We start from the raw sequence: 7,500 nt of genomic DNA on the forward strand, positions 1-7,500 counted from the left end.
TGCCCTTCAATTTATAAAACCAAAGCAAGGTTCCACATTTAGTAGATCCTGAGATTCCTGCTTGGTTTCACACACTGATGTACACCTCTTTTAAGTTTCAAATAAAACATGTTTGGTTGTGTAGTGACAGAGATCTCGCCTGTAGAATTCTGGGAAAAAACACCGCCCAACGTGGGGCTCGAACCCACGACCCTGAGATTAAGAGTCTCATGCTCTACCGACTGAGCTAGCCAGGCTTGGTTACTGTGATTTGACAAAAAGGCCACTCAAGCCAAGGAGTGCAATACAAGCTATTAAAGTAGATCTAGGCTACCACATTCAGTACACTGAGATGCATGCTTGGTTTCACACATTGAGGAAAATGGGTAAGTAACCGTGAAGTAAAATGTGAAGCATTGAATGTTCAGTGGTAGAATTCTCGCCTGCCACGCGGGAGGCCCGGGTTCGATTCCCGGCCAATGCAGTACTCAAGTTTTACTGAAATTATGGTATATTTTGTTAAAGAGTGTCTGGCTCTTTGCATTTTGGTGGTGCAGGTATAGAATTCCACATACAATAAATTAATGGTAGAATCTTGTGGTTTAGTGGTAGAATTCCCACCTGCCAAGAGAGAGGTCTGGATCTGAAAAGGGAATAAACACCAAACAAATGTTGTACTAAAAGCATATGACTCTTAGCTTGGGAGTTTTATTTCTATTGACTAAGCTGGCCAGGCTTTGTTACAGTGTTGTAGCATCAAGGCAAGGCAACGCTTGCTCTTCAATCTACACTATTAAACCAAAGCAAAGTTTCCACATTCAGTAGATCCTGATATTCCTGCATGGTTTCACCCACTGATGTACACCTGAAACAGCGATATATTTTGTTAAAGAGTGCCTGGCTCTTTGCATTTTGGTGGTGCAGGTATAGAATTTAACATACAATGATTTAGTGGTAGAATCTTGTGGTTTAGTGGTAGAATTCTCGCCTGCCATGAGGGAGGCATGGATCTGAAAAGGGAATAAACACCACCCAATGTTGTGCTCAAAGCAAATGACTCTTAGATTTGGAGTCTTATTCGCTATTGACTCAGATAGCTAGGCTTTTTTACAGTGTTATGGCATCATGGCAAGGCAAGGATTGCCCTTCAATTTATAAAACCAAAGCAAGGTTTCCACATTTAGTAGATCCTGAGATTCCTGCTTGGTTTCACACACTGATGTACACCTCTTTTAAGTTTCAAATAAAACACGTTTGGTTGTGTAGTGACAGAGATCTCGCCTGTAGAATTCTGGGAAAAAACACCGCCCAACGTGGGGCTCGAACCCACGACCCTGAGATTAAGAGTCTCATGCTCTACCGACTGAGCTAGCCAGGCTTGGTTACTGTGATGTGACAAAAAGGCCACTCAAGCCAAGGAGTGCCCTACAAGCTATTAAAGTAGATCTAGGCTACCACATTCAGTACACTGAGATGCATGCTTGGTTTCACACATTGAGGAAAATGGGTAAGTAACCTTGAGGTAAAATGTGAAGCATTGGTTGTTCAGTGGTAGAATTCTCGCCTGCCACGCGGGAGGCCCGGGTTCGATTCCCGGCCAATGCAGTACTCATGTTTTACTGAAATTATGGTATATTTTGTTAAAGAGTGGCTGGCTCTTTGCATTTTGGTAGTGCAGGTATAGAATTACACATACAATAAATTAATGGTAGAATCTTGTGGTTTAGTGGTAGAATTCCCACCTGCCAAGAAAGAGGTCTGGATCTGAAAAGGGAATAAACACCAAACAAATGTTGTACTAAAAGCATATGACTCTTAGCTTGGGAGTTTTATTTCTATTGACTAAGCTGGCCAGGCTTTGTTACAGTGTTGTAGCATCAAGGCAAGGCAACGCTTGCTCTTCAATCTACACTATTAAACCAAAGCAAAGTTTCCACATTCAGTAGATCCTGATATTCCTGCATGGTTTCACCCACTGATGTACACCTGAAACAGCGATATATTTTGTTAAAGAGTGCCTGGCTCTTTGCATTTTGGTGGTGCAGGTATAGAATTTAACATACAATGATTTAGTGGTAGAATCTTGTGGTTTAGTGGTAGAATTCTCGCCTGCCATGAGGGAGGCATGGATCTGAAAAGGGAATAAACACCACCCAATGTTGTGCTCAAAGCAAATGACTCTTAGATTTGGAGTCTTATTCGCTATTGACTCAGATAGCTAGGCTTTTTTACAGTGTTATGGCATCATGGCAAGGCAAGGATTGCCCTTCAATTTATAAAACCAAAGCAAGGTTTCCACATTTAGTAGATCCTGAGATTCCTGCTTGGTTTCACACACTGATGTACACCTCTTTTAAGTTTCAAATAAAACACGTTTGGTTGTGTAGTGACAGAGATATCGCCTGTAGAATTCTGGGAAAAAACACCGCCCAACGTGGGGCTCGAACCCACGACCCTGAGATTAAGAGTCTCATGCTCTACCGACTGAGCTAGCCAGGCTTGGTTACTGTAATGTGACAAAAAGGCCACTCAAGCCAAGGAGTGCCCTACAAGCTATTAAAGTAGATCTAAGCTACCACATTCAGTACACTGAGATGCATGCTTGGTTTCACAAATTGAGGAAAATGGGTAAGTAACCGTGAAGTAAAATGTGAAGCATTGGTTGTTCAGTGGTAGAATTCTCGCCTGCCACGTGGGAGGCCTGGGTTCGATTCCCGGCCAATGCAGTACTCAAGTTTTACTGAAATTATGGTATATTTTGTTAAAGAGTGTCTGGCTCTTTGCATTTTGGTGGTGCAGGTATAGAATTCCACATACAATAAATTAATGGTAGAATCTTGTGGTTTAGTGGTAGAATTCCCACCTGCCAAGAGAGAGGTCTGGATCTGAAAAGGGAATAAACACCAAACAAATGTTGTACTAAAAGCATATGACTCTTAGCTTGGGAGTTTTATTTCTATTGACTAAGCTGGCCAGGCTTTGTTACAGTGTTGTAGCATCAAGGCAAGGCAACGCTTGCTCTTCAATCTACACTATTAAACCAAAGCAAAGTTTCCACATTCAGTAGATCCTGATATTCCTGCATGGTTTCACCCACTGATGTACACCTGAAACAGCGATATATTTTGTTAAAGAGTGCCTGGCTCTTTGCATTTTGGTGGTGCAGGTATAGAATTTAACATACAATGATTTAGTGGTAGAATCTTGTGGTTTAGTGGTAGAATTCTCGCCTGCCATGAGGGAGGCATGGATCTGAAAAGGGAATAAACACCACCCAATGTTGTGCTCAAAGCAAATGACTCTTAGATTTGGAGTCTTATTCGCTATTGACTCAGATAGCTAGGCTTTTTTACAGTGTTATGGCATCATGGCAAGGCAAGGATTGCCCTTCAATTTATAAAACCAAAGCAAGGTTTCCACATTTAGTAGATCCTGAGATTCCTGCTTGGTTTCACACACTGATGTACACCTCTTTTAAGTTTCAAATAAAACACGTTTGGTTGTGTAGTGACAGAGATCTCGCCTGTAGAATTCTGGGAAAAAACACCGCCCAACGTGGGGCTCGAACCCACGACCCTGAGATTAAGAGTCTCATGCTCTACCGACTGAGCTAGCCAGGCTTGGTTACTGTGATGTGACAAAAAGGCCACTCAAGCCAAGGAGTGCCCTACAAGCTATTAAAGTAGATCTAGGCTACCACATTCAGTACACTGAGATGCATGCTTGGTTTCACACATTGAGGAAAATGGGTAAGTAACCTTGAAGTAAAATGTGAAGCATTGGTTGTTCAGTGGTAGAATTCTCGCCTGCCACGCGGGAGGCCCGGGTTTGATTCCCGGCCAATGCAGTACTCAAGTTTTACTGAAATTATGGTATATTTTGTTAAAGAGTGGCTGGCTCTTTGCATTTTGGTGGTGCAGGTATAGAATTACACATACAATAAATTAATGGTAGAATCTTGTGGTTTAGTGGTAGAATTCCCACCTGCCAAGAGAGAGGTCTGGATCTGAAAAGGGAATAAACACCAAACAAATGTTGTACTAAAAGCATATGACTCTTAGCTTGGGAGTTTTATTTCTATTGACTAAGCTGGCCAGGCTTTGTTACAGTGTTGTAGCATCAAGGCAAGGCAACGCTTGCTCTTCAATCTACACTATTAAACCAAAGCAAAGTTTCCACATTCAGTAGATCCTGATATTCCTGCATGGTTTCACCCACTGATGTACACCTGAAACAGCGATATATTTTGTTAAAGAGTGCCTGGCTCTTTGCATTTTGGTGGTGCAGGTATAGAATTTAACATACAATGATTTAGTGGTAGAATCTTGTGGTTTAGTGGTAGAATTCTCGCCTGCCATGAGGGAGGCATGGATCTGAAAAGGGAATAAACACCACCCAATGTTGTGCTCAAAGCAAATGACTCTTAGATTTGGAGTCTTATTCGCTATTGACTCAGATAGCTAGGCTTTTTTACAGTGTTATGGCATCATGGCAAGGCAAGGATTGCCCTTCAATTTATAAAACCAAAGCAAGGTTTCCACATTTAGTAGATCCTAAGATTCCTGCTTGGTTTCACACACTGATGTACACCTCTTTTAAGTTTCAAATAAAACACGTTTGGTTGTGTAGTGACAGAGATATCGCCTGTAGAATTCTGGGAAAAAACACCGCCCAACGTGGGGCTCGAACCCACGACCCTGAGATTAAGAGTCTCATGCTCTACCGACTGAGCTAGCCAGGCTTGGTTACTGTAATGTGACAAAAAGGCCACTCAAGCCAAGGAGTGCCCTACAAGCTATTAAAGTAGATCTAGGCTACCACATTCAGTACACTGAGATGCATGCTTGGTTTCACAAATTGAGGAAAATGGGTAAGTAACCGTGAAGTAAAATGTGAAGCATTGGTTGTTCAGTGGTAGAATTCTCGCCTGCCACGTGGGAGGCCTGGGTTCGATTCCCGGCCAATGCAGTACTCAAGTTTTACTGAAATTATGGTATATTTTGTTAAAGAGTGTCTGGCTCTTTGCATTTTGGTGGTGCAGGTATAGAATTCCACATACAATAAATTAATGGTAGAATCTTGTGGTTTAGTGGTAGAATTCCCACCTGCCAAGAGAGAGGTCTGGATCTGAAAAGGGAATAAACACCAAACAAATGTTGTACTAAAAGCATATGACTCTTAGCTTGGGAGTTTTATTTCTATTGACTAAGCTGGCCAGGCTTTGTTACAGTGTTGTAGCATCAAGGCAAGGCAACGCTTGCTCTTCAATCTACACTATTAAACCAAAGCAAAGTTTCCACATTCAGTAGATCCTGATATTCCTGCATGGTTTCACCCACTGATGTACACCTGAAACAGCGATATATTTTGTTAAAGAGTGCCTGGCTCTTTGCATTTTGGTGGTGCAGGTATAGAATTTAACATACAATGATTTAGTGGTAGAATCTTGTGGTTTAGTGGTAGAATTCTCGCCTGCCATGAGGGAGGCATGGATCTGAAAAGGGAATAAACACCACCCAATGTTGTGCTCAAAGCAAATGACTCTTAGATTTGGAGTCTTATTCGCTATTGACTCAGATAGCTAGGCTTTTTTACAGTGTTATGGCATCATGGCAAGGCAAGGATTGCCCTTCAATTTATAAAACCAAAGCAAGGTTTCCACATTTAGTAGATCCTGAGATTCCTGCTTGGTTTCACACACTGATGTACACCTCTTTTAAGTTTCAAATAAAACACGTTTGGTTGTGTAGTGACAGAGATCTCGCCTGTAGAATTCTGGGAAAAAACACCGCCCAACGTGGGGCTCGAACCCACGACCCTGAGATTAAGAGTCTCATGCTCTACCGACTGAGCTAGCCAGGCTTGGTTACTGTGATGTGACAAAAAGGCCACTCAAGCCAAGGAGTGCCCTACAAGCTATTAAAGTAGATCTAGGCTACCACATTCAGTACACTGAGATGCATGCTTGGTTTCACACATTGAGGAAAATGGGTAAGTAACCTTGAAGTAAAATGTGAAGCATTGGTTGTTCAGTGGTAGAATTCTCGCCTGCCACGCGGGAGGCCCGGGTTCGATTCCCGGCCAATGCAGTACTCAAGTTTTACTGAAATTATGGTATATTTTGTTAAAGAGTGGCTGGCTCTTTGCATTTTGGTGGTGCAGGTATAGAATTACACATACAATAAATTAATGGTAGAATCTTGTGGTTTAGTGGTAGAATTCCCACCTGCCAAGAGAGAGGTCTGGATCTGAAAAGGGAATAAACACCAAACAAATGTTGTACTAAAAGCATATGACTCTTAGCTTGGGAGTTTTATTTCTATTGACTAAGCTGGCCAGGCTTTGTTACAGTGTTGTAGCATCAAGGCAAGGCAACGCTTGCTCTTCAATCTACACTATTAAACCAAAGCAAAGTTTCCACATTCAGTAGATCCTGATATTCCTGCATGGTTTCACCCACTGATGTACACCTGAAACAGCGATATATTTTGTTAAAGAGTGCCTGGCTCTTTGCATTTTGGTGGTGCAGGTATAGAATTTAACATACAATGATTTAGTGGTAGAATCTTGTGGTTTAGTGGTAGAATTCTCGCCTGCCATGAGGGAGGCATGGATCTGAAAAGGGAATAAACACCACCCAATGTTGTGCTCAAAGCAAATGACTCTTAGATTTGGAGTCTTATTCGCTATTGACTCAGATAGCTAGGCTTTTTTACAGTGTTATGGCATCATGGCAAGGCAAGGATTGCCCTTCAATTTATAAAACCAAAGCAAGGTTTCCACATTTAGTAGATCCTGAGATTCCTGCTTGGTTTCACACACTGATGTACACCTCTTTTAAGTTTCAAATAAAACACATTTGGTTGTGTAGTGACAGAGATATCGCCTGTAGAATTCTGGGAAAAAACACCGCCCAACGTGGGGCTCGAACCCACGACCCTGAGATTAAGAGTCTCATGCTCTACCGACTGAGCTAGCCAGGATTGGTTACTGTAATGTGACAAAAAGGCCACTCAAGCCAAGGAGTGCCCTACAAGCTATTAAAGTAGATCTAGGCTACCACATTCAGTACACTGAGATGCATGCTTGGTTTCACAAATTGAGGAAAATGGGTAAGTAACCGTGAAGTAAAATGTGAAGCATTGGTTGTTCAGTGGTAGAATTCTCGCCTGCCACGTGGGAGGCCCGGGTTCGATTCCCGGCCAATGCAGTACTCAAGTTTTACTGAAATTATGGTATATTTTGTTAAAGAGTGTCTGGCTCTTTGCATTTTGGTGGTGCAGGTATAGAATTCCACATACAATAAATTAATGGTAGAATCTTGTGGTTTAGTGGTAGAATTCCCACCTGCCAAGAGAGAGGTCTGGATCTGAAAAGGGAATAAACACCAAACAAATGTTGTACTAAAAGCATATGACTCTTAGCTTGGGAGTTTTATTTCTATTGACTAAGCTGGCCAGGCTTTGTTACAGTGTTGTAGCATCAAGGCAAGGCAACGCTTGCTCTTCAATCTACACTATT

General features: G+C 42.0%; 8 non-coding genes across 8 annotated transcripts; 2 read left to right on the plus strand and 6 right to left on the minus strand.

Annotated features, from left to right (window-relative positions):
• Positions 1-163: 163 nt before the first annotated feature.
• Positions 164-236, minus strand: TRNAK-CUU (transfer RNA lysine (anticodon CUU)). Its single transcript has one exon. It is a non-coding gene; the product is annotated as a tRNA-Lys (tRNA).
• Positions 237-1,284: 1,048 nt separating this feature from the next.
• TRNAK-CUU (transfer RNA lysine (anticodon CUU)) lies at positions 1,285-1,357 on the minus strand. Its single transcript has one exon. It is a non-coding gene; the product is annotated as a tRNA-Lys (tRNA).
• Positions 1,358-1,513: 156 nt separating this feature from the next.
• TRNAG-GCC (transfer RNA glycine (anticodon GCC)) lies at positions 1,514-1,584 on the plus strand. The gene has a single exon. It is a non-coding gene; the product is annotated as a tRNA-Gly (tRNA).
• Positions 1,585-2,405: 821 nt separating this feature from the next.
• Positions 2,406-2,478, minus strand: TRNAK-CUU (transfer RNA lysine (anticodon CUU)). The gene has a single exon. It is a non-coding gene; the product is annotated as a tRNA-Lys (tRNA).
• A 1,048-nt stretch (positions 2,479-3,526) lies between these two features.
• Positions 3,527-3,599, minus strand: TRNAK-CUU (transfer RNA lysine (anticodon CUU)). The gene has a single exon. It is a non-coding gene; the product is annotated as a tRNA-Lys (tRNA).
• A 1,048-nt stretch (positions 3,600-4,647) lies between these two features.
• TRNAK-CUU (transfer RNA lysine (anticodon CUU)) lies at positions 4,648-4,720 on the minus strand. Its single transcript has one exon. It is a non-coding gene; the product is annotated as a tRNA-Lys (tRNA).
• Positions 4,721-5,768: 1,048 nt separating this feature from the next.
• Positions 5,769-5,841, minus strand: TRNAK-CUU (transfer RNA lysine (anticodon CUU)). Its single transcript has one exon. It is a non-coding gene; the product is annotated as a tRNA-Lys (tRNA).
• Positions 5,842-5,997: 156 nt separating this feature from the next.
• TRNAG-GCC (transfer RNA glycine (anticodon GCC)) lies at positions 5,998-6,068 on the plus strand. The gene has a single exon. It is a non-coding gene; the product is annotated as a tRNA-Gly (tRNA).
• The last annotated feature ends 1,432 nt before the right edge of the window (positions 6,069-7,500 follow it).

This window comes from Crinia signifera, chromosome 3, assembly GCF_055691185.1.
Source record: "Crinia signifera chromosome 3, ASM5569118v1, whole genome shotgun sequence".
In the NCBI taxonomy this organism is placed as follows: domain Eukaryota; kingdom Metazoa; phylum Chordata; class Amphibia; order Anura; family Myobatrachidae; genus Crinia; species Crinia signifera.